We start from the raw sequence: 14358 nt of genomic DNA on the forward strand, positions 1-14358 counted from the left end.
TCGTTTTCTAGCTACTAACCACAGCCTTCAATCCACGGAGCAAACGCGGAGGTCAATGCTGACTTTTGATTGGTCAAAGATGTGGTCGCGGCTTGATGACATACTCTCGCGTAAACAAAGCGCATGAAAATGACGATTTTCCACTTCCAGAGCGAAAGACTGATTAGTGTTTATTAATGTTTGTAAATCATGGTGTACACAAAACTCTAGTTTATACAAGAAACTTTTGCTGATACAAAAAGTTGTTTAACAGTTAATTACATATGATGCCATATGAAAGGCAATTTCGTACAGTAAAATGTAAATAAAAACCTTTAGGTTTGAAGTCATTAGCCTATAAGAAATAGGTAACTGTCAGACAGACAGAATTAGATTTAAATTTAGTTATATTTGATAATCTTAATTAAAATAGGCTACTATAACATTAGGCTACACATAAAAATTAAAAAAAATTTAAAAAAAAGACAGAATGTCTGTCTCTAGTGAATGGCAACAAAAATTGACAACTTGTTCAGTTCATGCTGCAATGTCTAGTTCATATGAAAAACTGCAAATAATCATAATTGCTGTCTGTGGGAGAACTCTAGGGCAATAAAGGATAGTTCACCCAAAAATGAAAATTTGAGATTTATCTGCTTACCCCCAGGGCATCCGTTGCTCGTATTTTTGCATGTCAGTGGGTTGTTTTCTATGAGAGCCACTATAAGAGTAAAAACCACACAGACATACGAATCCATATTAAACCCTGTGGCTCGTGTCGACAGAAGAGAAGATTAAAGGTTAACCGGAGAAGGCTAAAACCCGGCCTGATCATGTATATACAGGTCCTTCTCAAAAAATTCGCATATTGTGATAAAGTTCATTATTTTCCATAATGTAATGATAAAAATTAAAATATCATATATTTTAGATTCATTGCACACCAACTGAAATATTTCAGGTCTTTTATTGTTTTAATACCGATGATTTTGGCATACAGCTCATGAAAACCCAAAAATCTAAAAAAAATTAGCATATTTCATCCGACCAATAAAAGAAAAGTGTTTTTAATACAAAAAAGTCAACCTTCAAATAATTATGTTCAGTTATGCACTCAATACTTGGTTGGGAATCATTTTGCAGAAATGACTGCTTCAATGCGGCGTGGCATGGAGGCGATCAGCCTGTGGCTCTGCTGAGGTGTTATGGAGGCCCAGGATGCTTCGATAGCGGCCTTAAGCTCATCCAGAGTGTTGGGTCTTGCGTCTCTCAACTTTCTCTTCACAATATCCCACAGATTCTCTATGGGGTTCAGGTCAGGAGAGTTGGCAGGCCAGTTGAGCACAGTAATACCATGGTCAGTAAACCATTTACCAGTGGTTTTGGCACTGTGAGCAGGTGCCAGGTCTTGCTAAAAATAAACATACTTTCATGAACTGTATGCCAAAATCATCAGTATTAAAACAATAAAAGACCTGAAATATTTCAGTTGGTGTGCAATTAATCTAAAATATATGAACGTTTATTTTGTATCATTACAAAAATCATCACAATAGGCTATAAATAACAAATAAAATATTTCTAAAAGCATGTTAATATACAAAAGCAATACAAAAATAATATAGGCTGTTATGAAGGACTGTCATGTGTACATAATAATGTACTATGATTGTTTAAAATCATAGTTTACCGCGAAAGTATTAGTAGCATCCTTATCTATCGCAATCGTGCATAGACAATTCTGATGGAGAACGAGCTCTGTACTATAATTATTTACAAGACATGTTTACATATATTTACCATGAGTGCTATGCTTAGTTGTACATTCGCGAGCTAAATGTGTATGCCGTAAATGCACCGTTATTTGTTTACATAAAAGCAGCCGGAATGGCGCTAATGACGTCACGGCCACGAGTTCGAGAATCCCTAAAATTAAACATTTGTTTAAATGTTTTTATTTGGTATTACAGCAGAAGATCGATTGTAAGTACACTTTTTGTGCACACAAATGCAATTTATATCTTAAATATACAAAAATAAAAATAAAGATAATAATTAACAGCAAATTTAAATATGAATATCAATTAGGTTGAAAAAAACCCCCCACAACTTCAACCCTATCCAGTGCTATGTAGTGTATTAAATAGTGTACCAGTCAACTCTGTCAGCCATAATTTAAAAGTTAGAACTTCCTTTTTCTTCCACAACATAAGAACAAGTTTTTTGGCAGAGATTAATCCATACAAAACAAAATGTCATTGCTTCTCAGGGAGACACTTTGTACGTTTTCTATTTTAATGCTAGGTTTGTCTTATTTGAGATAACAAGTCATCTTGAGGCCCCCTCTGATTGATATTCACTGTGCTATAGTGAATATGGCTGATAAATATTTACGGAAATTCCAAATATATGTGGAATATATGCTGTAAAAAGCTGTTTAAAGCTCCTATCATTTTTTAAATTGCTCATGTTGTCTGGAGGTTTTTGTCTACTGTATTTCTTTGGGAAGATATTTTTGCAGTGTTCCAAAACAAAAACCAAAATTCCCCCAAAGGTTAAATAATAGTGCATTCCACTGAAAAGAGGCATATACTGTGTAGGCCTATATCCCTCACAGCCTCCCTTTCATTCCTGTTAAAAACTGCAGCTGCAGCACCATCTGCTGGCAGATATATCAGTATTTCGACTAGGAAGAGGGAAACAACAGCCGCATTTTCGTTGTACAAAGCTAATTTAAGCACACATAAACTATAAACTACTTAAACCAAATTCATGACAAAACGTCTCATTTTAGTTTCATTTTATAGCTAACATTGTACACACAAATAATTACAAATAAACTGTTGTGTCACCAATCTTACTAGTACTGATCCAGAGGAATATGGTTTGGTGAATTGCAGTTTGTATGATGATACAATGTCATATACAACACAAACATTAATATAATATAATATAATATAATATAATATAATATAATATAATATAATATAATATAATATAATATAATATAATATAATTAATATAATATAATATAATATAATATAATATAATAAATATAATATAATATAATATAATATAATATAATATAATATAATATAATATAATGTAATACATAAATGAACAGTTTAAAAAAAAATGAGGAGTCAAAAATGTCAAGGTTGTTTTGTAGCGTTAGGTTATCTTCCCATACAGAGATAGACAAGTGTTTCCACAGTGTGCCCCTTAAGTGGAATTAAAGCAGGTACAACAGCCACAGACCATTTTTCTTCATTGACTAACTTGTTATATCAATTTGGTCAAGAATCTTTATACTGCCATCCCCCAAACTCATCCATATGAGAGGATGATGGAAAACCATGATTCATTAGTTCAGTGGCAGTGAGCTTTACACCAAACAGCACATACCTGGCATTGCTGGTTATCTGTGGCTGCAGCACACATAGAAACTAATTTTATAAAGCTCACAAATGAATACTTGTTCTGATTTGCATTTACAGGGGCAGTTTAGTGTTAAAAGCAGGGTCTGTGGTAATGCATCAGGGCTATATGCATCAGTCAGCACTCTGTAATCCTTTTCTCTGGGCTTGTGTGGCCCAGCACTTTCTGTCTCAGCTGTGCTTAGATTAGCAGGATGCATTTAAATTTGAGACTCATACTGGATAAAAACACATAAGTCACAATAAAGTGAAGTGGCAGTTTAATTGTTAAGATTTTTAAAAGTGGTTGAATAACCACTCTGGCTCTGCTCTACCAGAACATGTTTCTTTAGTCACAGCTCTCTCTCTCTCTCTCTCTCTCTCTCTCTCTCTCTCTCTCTCTCTCTCTCTCTCTCTCTCTCTCTCTCTCTCTCTCTCTCAAAAAATATGCAACGTTAGGATAAGGATAAATTAACCATTTACTCTGTGTGAGAATCACTTCAGCTGAATTAAATTAGCTTGATTTTGAGTTAAAGGGTTACTTCAGTGATTAGCATATGGCTTTGTATCAGTAGAAACCCTGGAGTATATTCAAATGATTGTGCTTTCCCCCCCTCATATCCCCCCGAGACTAGAGATTTATGCATTTTATTTCTGGAAAAATTCCTCCTATGATGGAAATTGACGATATTTGCATCATAGGAGGAATGTTTGGAATAAGGCTAAAGACTACACTCAAAAAAATTACTCTTTGAATCAACATAAAAAAAATCATGGAAATATTTCCACATAATTAACTTGCTTTATTTCAGCATTATGCAATTCTGTTATTCCAATTTAATGTACTTATGTTGGGTCAACTTAATTTTTTAAGGTTGATTCAACTTATTTACTATGGTTGGGCACAGCTTAATTTAATAGTGTCAGCTCAACTACACACATTTGTTGTAATCTTGTTGTATTAACTTATTTTATTTTTTTTAGTAGTTTTGACTAAATTATTGTATGTCAATCCGTTTAGATAAAGTAGGATAGAGAGGGATAGAACTGATGCCCATATCTATTCTATGGGAGCTGCGTCACATGAATTATTTTTCTTTATTTCTATAAAAACTATTAGTCAACAACACTTGATCACTTGCTAATTGTAACATGCAAGTATATAATCAAGTAAAGCATCTCTCATCACTGGCATTAGCACAGTTTCAGAACAGCATAGGTTAACCACAAGATCTACAATTCACGATAATGGTAACCTCAAAAAAAATGAACACAATGTAACAACTATGACTTATGAGTTTAATGTCTCGGGGAATAATTAACTCAAAAGGGATTTAATATTCAATATTCATAAATTTATGAATATAATTTGCCAGTTGTTCATTACGTATTAAGATTTTCCGATAGGGAAAATTGTTTAATTAAATACAAGTAACCCTTTATGAAATTGCTTGAAATTATCCTACTAAGTTCGTCCACCAAATTAGTTATAGACTTTTCAAATTAATTCTCAATAAGGGATTACTGCTTTACGAGCGCATAAGAAACATTAACTTTACTGATCAGGACAAGTTCAATATTTCAAATGGTCATACAGTTTACTTTACTAACATAGTAGCATAAGCAGTGAGGTAACGTTAAATCGCAAGTTTCATTGACTTTGTGTATGTGGGAGAACAACAGACCCAACTCATTAAATGTCTTTTGGAGGTTTAATAAACACAGACTAAAAATAACACTACGATTCACACAGAAAGTACACACTAAATATGCATCAAGAAAGTAGACATGTAGGTATTAACGAAAGAATACATAAAAGAGAATAATGACTAGACTGAAATTAGAGAGAGATAAAAGAGAGAGATGAGAGAGAGAGAGAGAGAGAGCGAGAGAGAGAGAGATGGTGCAAAGCATTAGAGGTAAAAACACAGCTTTCCTTCAGTTCACCAAATACGACCTTCACGGAGTTAATTTGTCCCGACGGGGAAATACACACCCTCTTTACAGCAGTTTGACCTTTATAAGAAGAAGAATACTTGCATTCTTTTTGGTGTCGTTTTGGCTTCTCGCTTGTGTGTGTGTATATTTCTGCGTCTCCGGGGGTTCTCTCCGAGGTCGGGAGGTGACGTAGTTTTTCCTTTAGCGGCGCTTCGGGTCCACCTCCTGACGAAGCCCGTGGCTAGTAAGTTGATGGAACGAGGAACAAAGGGTTGTTGAAGACCGGATTGTAGAAAAGGAGTTTCTTGAAGAGGAGTTTTCAGAAGAGAAGAGTTCAGAAGAGTTCAGAAGAGATTTTTCGAAGCCAAGAGGGGGGAGTTTTTGGAAGGGCTGAGGCCTGCTTGGAGGGCCTGCATTGGTGGCATGGCTTAAGTGCCAGCCCCCCCCGTGGGTGTTGGCTCCCACAGGGAGAGAGTTGGAGAAGTAAGAGCAAGAGATTTTCGGAGAAGAGAAGAGAGATATTGTGGTCTCCACTGGTCTTTTAAGACGATTAATCCGCGCCCCCTTCTGGCTAATTCACCCAATCCAGAGGGTGAATTCTGAGCGGGAGAAGTTCTCTTTGTCTTAGTTTTATGGCCTGTTTTGCATATTTCTGAGGTGTCGTAAAGGGGTGTTGATTTTGTATGGTTTTACTCCCAAGTCGGCTAAACATATTAATGATACATTTCACAATCCCATTATGTGCATCGTTGAGTAAGTCAAAGAAATAGGAATATTTAGATATCAAACACCTTATGGCTGGGAGATATTAAAACAGAGATACAATTTTACACAGAAATACAAGCATTTAAAATGAGCTTACATTGTTTCTATGCCATGACTGAGTAGGCCTGAGTCAAGGAGCATGCATATACACACCAAGCTACCTCGTATACAGTCTAGAATAGTCTTAATTAAAGCTTCATAAGGAATGTGTGTGTGTGTTTGTGAGTCCTTGTGTATTGACAGGAGCCTTGGCGCCTTTCGGTCTGGGGAATGAAAAGGGGGGGAAACAGGGTTCGAGTCGTGTGACCCGATCAGGGCCTGTGTTATTTGGACGGGGTCGTAAAACTGCCGAAGTTGTCACTTCCCCCAGACTCTGTGGCGTGGCTCTTAATTTACATGCGGCTAAAAGCTACCCCCCCTTTTTACAATCAACATTGGGTTCCTCTTTGATCCTCATTGTAAGAGACCACAGACGCTACAGTTCCCCCTTTTCATCTGACGAAGTCCGTATGACATCGTCGGATGACAGTTATCGTTTTGGTCGGATGACAAGTGGATCATGATGGTCAAGTGGCTAGTGGTTTCTAATTGTTGTTTTTCTTCAGCCTTTGGTTCTTGAGGTTATTCTCGGGCAACCTCCCATCACGATGGATGGATGGTAGGTGAGTCAGGCAGTCGGGAGCAGGTGTTTGTTACGGCTGGGGCGCCAGCTCGATGAGGTCCGTCTCTGCTCCGGGCGTTGTAATTTCCCTCCGGGGTTTCCATCGGAGACCCCCGGACACGGCCGTGGTGAGCTTGGCTGTGGAGGTTCTCATCTGGTTGAATTTTCTGTACAGGAGGAAAGCGATGCCCAGGGTTAGGGTATTGCCGAAGATCATAGAGACACATAGCGCAGCGTCAGCTGCGGTCCAGGTTTGGACCACAGGAGAGTTATTCAGGATGGGTATTCGGGACAATGCTTGGAGGGCTGTATCAAGGGGAGCAATGTCAATGAGCTGGGGCCCCCCTTTCTCAATCCAGAATTCTAACTCGGGAGCGAGGGTGAAGTTGTGGTCCTTGAAGAAGGCGGGGATTTCCAGTTCCGACTGGTATTCTTCGCTCGGGAGGTGATACAAGGCCAAGTCGTCCAGGTGGAGGATGGCTCCTCGTGGTACCTGGACCCACATGCTCTGATCCAGCAGGTTGATACGAGTCGCAGTGTCGTGTTGGTCGTAGATCAGTGTGGCGGTGCGCACAGGAGTGTTGACGAGCCACCTGTCACCTACGATCTCTGCTTGCGTCTCGGTGACTAGGGTACGAGGCGTTGCGTCGGTGGGGCAGCGGGTATTGCTGAGCATAGGTTGCAACCCGCAGATTCCCTCCGTATTGTCTCGGAGGAAAGGTTTGCTTGGGCAGAGATAATGAATGTCTTTGGTCAGGGTGCACATGTGTAGGTTTGGGGCTAGGTACAGCTGTGTGTCGCTGTCATGGTACGCGACTACCTGAGGAGTGCGCACCTTGAGGTGGGTGTTACCTTTCCAAAAGCCTACATTAATAATGTCTTTGAGTCGGTAGATTCGGCTCGACTCGATGATGGGTAAATTAAGGAGGAAACCCATTTCTTTCTGCTCGGGATCCACGTAAAGGGGAATGGCGCTTCCCAATGAGTAGGCCAGGTGTATCTGCAGCGGGTCAGTGGGTGCGTTGATCGCAGATGCCAACACGTTTTGCACCAGGCTTAAGGGTATCAGGTACGGTGGGATTCTACCCATGGCTAAGCTGTCGATGGACGAGCTTATTTCCCGTAACATGTCCGTCATTAAGGCGGTAACTAGCTGCGTTTGGGCAAAGTCATTTTGGAAGACGGTGAATAACTGTTTCATGGAGTTCACGGTCTGGTTCAACAGGACACTGTGGGTGTTTAGAATTACCACAGTTCCTCTCAACGTCTTGCCGATGGTCTGTAGAGCGGCACTCTGTGTGGTGAGTTGCTCTTTGAGCTGTGGAAGTTCAGTTTGGATTTCAGCCACATGTCGTCTTACTGTGGCGATGTTCACTGCGTTGACACTGGACATACCAATGTTAAACAGAGTTCCGACGGCGGCAGCGGCTCCGAGCAGCGCTCCCAGGAACCGTTTGGGGCGGCGGTTGTGTCCACCTAATTCTGCCTGGGTGACGGTCATCTTCTCTAGTTGTTTTAGCATGTGCGTGACATCAGCATCGGCGTGGCGGAGAGAGTCCTCTGTCCAGCGAGCACCAGCCCAGCTGTACTGGGCTCCTGCACGGGGGTAGTGTGCGTTGTAGACGTTGCGGGGGTCAAGTCGGACATACACCTTCTGAGTGTGGGTTCGACAGTTGGTGATCAGAAGTCCAGGTTGCTCTCTCAGTACGATGCCCGAGGCTGGACCCGGTGTGATGATGTCTGGTGGTGGCTGGCCTCTGATTGTCTGGAGGCACAGGAGCAGGATCCACAGTGGCATCCTGTTACAGGCAAGAGAGAGAGAGAGAGAGAGAGGGAGAGAGAGAAAGAGAGAGTGTGTGTCAGTGAGATTTGTCCCAGGTGGGTGGGACAGTCTTCTCGTTTCGGGGACGGCGGTTGTGTTCAGCTTGCATTGGCCCCTAACTGTCTTTCTCTGTTAGTGGCCACATGTCTCTTGATCTGGTTCCTGTGAACCCATTTGAGAACTGGTTCTCTTTGTCCCTGGTTTAGCTGAATCTGGTAGGCGACGGGAGAGAGTTTGTTCATAATCTCATGGGGTCCCGTCCAGTGGGGCAGAAATTTCTTTGACAATCGTCGGGAGCCTGTCAAAGGTGGCGGGTTGAAGTTGTAATACCAGACCTTGTCGCCCACCTCCAGTTCTTGGTGTGAGGCTTTGCGGTCGTAATAGGCTTTCTGACCTTCAGCGCTCTTTTGCAAGTGTTGCTGAGCAAAGGCAAAAGTTGTTTTTAAATGTCTATGGAGCTCATCGAGGTACTGGAATGTGGTGTACGCGGTGACCAGGTTGGAGTCGCCGGGTTGGTACAGCAGGTGTAGTGGCAGAGTCATCTGCCGCCCAGTCATGAGTTCAAAAGGGGATACCCGTGTTGATTCCTGCGGGGTGGCTCTGAGGGCCATCAGCACGAGGGGGAGTTTCATATCCCAGTCTTTTTGGTTAGCAGACACGTACTTTCTCAGCATGGCGACTACTGTGCGATTCGATCTTTCGACTTGCCCTGATGCGATTGGATGATAACTGACGTGCAGTCTAGCCTGTATCCCCAGGCATTTCCAGATTTGTTGCATGATCTCGGCAGTGAAATGGGTGCCTCTGTCTGAGTTGACTTTCAGTAGCAATCCGAACCGTGAGAAAACGTGGTTTAACAGGAGGTATGCTGTGGTCTGGGCGGTGTCGTTGGGTGCTGGTAGACACTCCACCCACTTGGTAAACTGGCACACCACTGTAAGAAAGTACTTGTTGCCTCTTGTGGACCTGGGCAGGGGTCCTACCCAGTCGATTTGTAGGTCTGACCACGGAAACGTGATTCCTCTGCGTTGCAGTGGGGCTCTGTGGTTCGGGTTTGCCGGTTGGAACTGACAGCAAACCAGACACTCTCTGACGTACTCCGCAACATCTTGCTGCATGCCGGGCCAATATGCCACCTGTTTCAGTGTGTCATACGTGGCTCTGGTGCCGTGGTGTCCCGCACATGGTGTGTCGTGGGCGTACATTAGCATCACCCCCCTTTGCGATCGTGGCACCACAAGCCGTGGCGTTGTGCTGCCATCGGGTGCAAACCACAGAATGTCGTCCTGTATACGCATCATGTGTTTGGAGTTGTATAGTTGCTTGAGGCTTGAATCCTCGGAGAGGTCAGAGTCAGAGATAGGGTGGTCGGAGGGGTCAGAGAGGTGGTCGAAAATTGTCTTAATTGCCGTGTCAGAGGCTTGCATTTCCGCAATGTCGTTGTGTGAAATCTGCGGCGTGAGCGCCAGTGACTGTGCGGCGGCCATCGTGGCGGGTGCTGGTCGCTTGCTGCGGGTTAGCACTGCCACGGCGGGGCTGGGTGTGGGGTTTGGAGGTTCCCACATCTCGCCGTGTAGTGCGCCCATCTTTGCGAGGGCATCGGTCTGGTCATTTAAGTCTTTGTCGGGGCCGGGTAGTTTCGAATGGCCTTTGACCTTTTTCTAGTACACCGTCAGTTCATGTGTACTTGTGATGTTGTCACATTCCTGGAACAGGTGTTGGTGCTTGACTGGCTTGTTGTTAGCGGTCTTGAAACCATTTTGTTTCCAGGTTGGAAGGTGGCAAATGAAACTGAGCCTGGCGTAGTTAGAGTCTGAACAGATGAGTAGTTCTTTGAAGTTACGGGCTGACGCGATCTGACAGGCTATGAGAATGGCTGCTATTTCTGCATATTGCGATGATTGGGGGCCCAGCATGAAGTGTCGTGGTGGGCACGGCTGATCGTTCACCCATAGCACACCTGCACCTGCTTTGAGGGTGCCGTCGTGGTTGTAGGAGCACCCATCGGCGTAGGCCGTGGGCATGTCTTGGCACGCGTTCAGTTCAAAGTACCTGTGACAGGTGAGTTGTTGTTGTTGGGGTTCTAGTTCATCAGCGGCAGCTGTAGGCGTGTCATCAGAGCAGTTCTGGCATGCAGCCAGGCCATTACCCAGCGCAGACTTGTGGTTCTGTGCATATCGTGCCTCAACGTTGCGGCCTTGGAGGGCCATCAGCCATGTGGCGATACGTGAATTAGTGACTACGCCATCTCGGATGCGTTGGCTATTGAGGAACATTACGGGCTGGTGGCAAGTCTCTATGATAACCTTCTGTGCCCCAATGTAGTTGGAGAACCGCTGTATGGCCCACACCGTGCAGAACAGAGCTTTTTCACAGTCCGAGAACTTGCACTCCGGTGGGAGAAGCGTTTTGCTGGCATATGCCACCACCAGCACCCACCAGCACTAAGACAGTGGTCGGAAAACCCGGCTTCCAGGTAGAATTCCTTCTGTGGATCTGGGTAAGCAAGGCATGGGGCTGTGCATAAATGTCTTTTTAGTGCTGCCATGGCGTGTTCCTGAGCTTCGGTCCAGACAAACGGTGAGTCTTTCTTTAGCAGGGCTGTGAGCGGTCTGGCAATGTCTGAATAGTTCTCGATGAATAGTCGGGAGTAATTGCATACCCCCAGAAAACTGCGTAGCTTAGAGACATTGGTAGGGTGCTTGATGTTTTGAATGGCATGAATTCGGTTAGATTGAGGTTCAATGCCTTGGGATCCGATGAGCAGGCCAACGTAGTTGACCTTGGTTCGGCACCATTGTCCCTTGTGGAGGGCAATCTTGGCACCGGCTGCGGATAATTGGTTCAAAACATAGTCTATTTCTTTCAGGTGGTCGTCCACCGTGGCGCTCTTCATGAGAACGTCGTCTACGTAGATTAAGTTGCCTCTTACTCTGGCATCCGGGCAGGCTTTGTTAAGGAAGATGTTGAACTCAGCTGGTGAGTTAGCATATCCGAACGGGCACCTGTTGAAGGTGAATTGTCGGTTGCCAAATGTGAAGGCCAGCTTGTGTTGATCTTCTGGATGCACTGGGATGGTCCAGAATCCAGAGGCCACATCAAGTGTAGAGAAGATTGTGGCCCCCCTTATTCGGGGTATTTCTTGTTCCAACTGAGTCATTGGCCACCTTGACAGCGGCACCTGTTGATTCAATCTCCGATAGTCTATTGTTGGGCGCCAAGTGCCGTTGGGTTTGAGCACGGGCCAAATTGGGGCGGAGTAGGTGCTGTTACATGGACGGATGACACCTTTTTCGAGCATGGACTCGATAATCTTCTGCACTGGTTCGTATGAAGCGATTGGAATCTTGTACTGCTTGACAAACGTGGGAGGCGCACCAGGTTGTGTTGGGATGCGCACCGTGTGGAGGTTTGTGAGACCGCAGTCTAATGAGTCTTTGGCAAAGGATTCTTTAAACTTATAGAGGACTCGTCTGAGTCCCTGACGTTCTGTCTCATTTTGGAGCGCGTTAGCGTCTCGTAGAATTTGTTGCACTTGAGACTCAAAACCGGGGTACGGTTCCTCCACTTGGGTGTCATCATTCAGTTTGGTATGGAGGGGTGCAGCTAGTTCATCGGTTTCCATGACAGGCTGTTGGGAGACTGTGTATATTACAAGGTGACTGTCCTTTGTCAGCTCCGTTCGGCAGACCTGGTCTTTGGCCGCCGGCATGACAGATGTTATGGCGATGAACTTGAAGGGTACAGTGAATAGGGTGTTGTCTGTACATTCTGCTGGTATCAGTGCGGGCGGAATGGGCCCAATGATTGGTAACACAAGTTCAAAGTCATGAAAGTCATTGCTGATTAGCCATCCCAGTCGAAAGGCTTTTGGAATGTTGATGTCAATTGTTGTGCAGTTGTTGAACAGGATGTAAACAATACGAGATGACACTTCAGTGAGGGGTGTGGCTTCAAGTGTGAGTCCGAGTTCCACACATTCGGGTGAGGGTTGGAAGGAACTCAGCGTGTGGTTTAAGGTTTGACCACATCGCATGTTGAGCCGCACAGCGACCCCTTTGGTGTATGCTGGTATTGCAGTTCCTTGTTCACTGACAAGCGTGCAGACTTCAGGGATGGTCTGTCCTGACATGAGATTGTCAAGACTGATGGGAAAGGGTGGCTGTGACGTTAATGGAGCCCATACCATTTCGTTACATACGTCCACATGAGCCTGGAGGCGAATCAGAATGTCTGCTCCGATGTAAACATCGTGGGGCGGGTCCGGCAGGACCAGAAAGTAATGGGTAAGGCACCTGTGGTTCCATTTCAGGTGTAACGCACAGACTCCTTTGGCGGACACCATAGAGGAGGGGTATGAGTTCAAAGGAAAGCGGGTGCGCTTGCTGGTGTAAAGAGTGTGTGGTGCCTTTTCACTGAGTGATTTGAACAGTGAGAGACTAATGGCTGAGTTATCGGCCCATAGTGCGAGAATAATGTTTGTGGTGGTGATGTCATTCAGCTGTAGGTCATTCATGACCCGGGGGCAGAAGGCATCAGAGTCTTTGGTTAGCTGAAATGTGCAGAGTAGCGAACTTGCACTTGGCTTTGGGGCTGAGGCTGGGTTGTCACAGTGTGCTGCAGGGGGTCCCGTGACCTTTGTGACCTGGCAGTCTGGCTCTGCGGGAGTTCCCGTGACCTCTGTGACTTGACAGTCTTGCTCAGACGATGTGTGTGTCTGAAGGGGCAGAGGGTCACGCACTTGAGCCCAGACTTTCAGCTGTTTGAAGTCCAGTACGGGTTCGAAGCGGTCCAGCAGGTCTTTTCCGATGAGAAAAGGATAAGCGTTCATAGGGGAGACATAAACGGGATGTATCAGGCTCATCGGTCCGATTGTCAGGTGGATGGAAGCTACGTGCTTGAGCTGGATGTCGTTTTGGCTATACGACTGCACATTTAGCTTACAAGTGTGAAGGTTAAGGGTGCGATTTTGCCTCTGTGCTTCAAATCTGAGTCTTTCAAACAGTTGGGCGGATATAAGCGTGAGGTCGGAGCCAGTGTCAACTAGGGCTTCGAGCTTAAATTCCCTTTCCATAGTGATAGTCAGATAGAGTTTTCGAGCCATCCCCTTCTCGATTAGGTTTCCCAGGAGTCTTGGTGTGGGGACCTGTGTGTTGCTTGATAAGCTGTCTGGATATGTGTCAAGTGTCTCATTATGCGTGCAAATAATCAAAACAGCGCTTTCTGGTACGCTGGGCTGCCCCATGATACTGTCTTGATTAGAGGCTGTTGCTGTCAGCTGTCGTGTGGGTGTGCTGCTGACGTGTGGGGGTGCAAAAGTTAGTTCATTAGTCTGTGGTTGGGGAACAGTGTTCAGGGTGGATGATTCAGTTGCAGGAGGGTCAGGCAGGTTGATTTCAGGTATCATGTCTAGTCATGCTGTGCCTGGTCCGTCCTTCTTGTCTTCCTTGTGAGGTTTCTGTCGGAGGAACTCTTTCAGGGTTTTTAAGAGCTCTGTAACCTCAGAAGCAGCTGCACTTTCTTTGCCAGACGTGGGTTCAGGTCTGGGCCTGCCATTGTCCCGTCGAGGGTGGCCTCGTCGCTGGCTTTCTGGGCTGGGTGGACCCGGAGGTTCGTTTCGGCTCCGTCTGGGTTGTCGGCCAGCTTCCCAGGTGCCCACCCCCTTTTGGTTGTGAAAGGGGCGAGGCGGTTCCCAGGATCTTTCAGAGCGATCGCTCTGGTACCGTGGCCGGTCGCCATTATGACCACGCTGCCCTCTGCTGGCGTGGAGTGGTTTG

General features: G+C 44.9%; 1 protein-coding gene across 1 annotated transcript in view; it reads right to left on the reverse strand.

Annotated features, from left to right (window-relative positions):
- Positions 1 to 73, reverse strand: part of si:ch1073-224n8.1 (zinc finger protein 135) — a 5521-nt gene extending 5448 nt beyond the window's left edge. Inside the window, exon 1 of the mRNA XM_067438513.1 lies at positions 1 to 73. This exon is cut by the window's left edge and continues 1017 nt beyond it. The gene's annotated coding sequence lies outside the window, so the exon portion shown is untranslated.
- Between the last annotated feature and the right edge of the window lie 14285 nt (positions 74 to 14358).

Source organism: Pseudorasbora parva, chromosome 3 (assembly GCF_024679245.1).
Source record: "Pseudorasbora parva isolate DD20220531a chromosome 3, ASM2467924v1, whole genome shotgun sequence".
NCBI classification, from domain to species: Eukaryota; Metazoa; Chordata; class Actinopteri; order Cypriniformes; family Gobionidae; genus Pseudorasbora; species Pseudorasbora parva.